This window comes from Elephantulus edwardii, unplaced genomic scaffold, assembly GCF_000299155.1.
Source record: "Elephantulus edwardii isolate Elephantulus edwardi_28Jun2011 unplaced genomic scaffold, EleEdw1.0 scaffold00095, whole genome shotgun sequence".
Lineage (NCBI taxonomy): Eukaryota > Metazoa > Chordata > Mammalia > Macroscelidea > Macroscelididae > Elephantulus > Elephantulus edwardii.
In genome coordinates this window covers 12111692-12112657 of record NW_006399845.1, presented here as the reverse complement: position 1 = coordinate 12112657, position 966 = coordinate 12111692, and the positions used below count along the sequence as shown (strand labels likewise).

The window sequence follows — 966 nt, the reverse complement described above, 5'->3', positions numbered from 1 at the left end:
TCACATATTTAATAGCTGCTCCATTTCTTTAAGGGCAGTTGTAAAAGAATTTATTTGCTTGTTATATATGCTTTGATGTTTTAGGAACTGGATCCTTCTCCTTTTTGTCTTCAACTTGACCTTTAAGGTCTGTAACTCTTCCATCAGATCTTTGGCTATTTGATTTAAAAGCTTCAACTCATCTTACAAAGTCTCTAACAGCAACATAGACTCTGTGTGATCTGTAGTAGATTCTTGTTATGCTGCCAAGGTCTCACTTCATAAAACTGAGTTGATGCCCTCGCTCTCCAAAATTGCCAAACAATTGTCCTGAAACTTCTCCAGCAGCTCCACCTTCTGAGTCAGGTCCTTCAACTCTCTCTGGGTGTCAGTCAACTTTAGGTGCAACAGCGTGTTGACAGCCTTGAAGAGCTGGTTCTTATCCTTGAGCTCTTCCTCTAATTTCTGCTTATTCAATGGTTTGTAGTTGTTTCTGATGTTCTTTCTAATGGCAGTGTCTGCAACTTTCATCTGCCCATTCTTTCATCTCAGTTTGACGGTTTTTCTAATATTGGTCTCTGAATTGCTTGAATGAAAACTTTTGGAAATGTCTACTTCTTTAGACTTAACAGGTAATAAACTTTTGGAAGAAGCTGAAGATTATCTGTCTGTGGGCAGGCCACCACCTGGCATAGATGAGATGTAAAAAGAGCAAAGGCCACATGGGGATGGCTATAAATGACCTTTACCAACTTCACAAAAGGGAAATGTCTCCCTTAACAGCATCAATAACATAAAAACAAATTCCCCACCACAACAAGATAAAGGTGAATAATCCAATTGAAAAATGGGCACTGAACAGACACTTCACCAAGGAAGAAATTCAGATGGCCAATAAGCACATAAAGAAATGTTCAAAATCCCTAGCTCTGAGAGAGATGCAAATCAAGACAACTATGAGATATCATCTCACCCCAGTAAGACTAG

At 39.0% G+C, this 966-nt stretch overlaps 1 pseudogene; it reads right to left on the bottom strand.

The window, feature by feature from the left end:
* LOC102872994 overlaps positions 1-966 on the bottom strand; it is a 22904-nt pseudogene continuing 21938 nt past the window's right edge.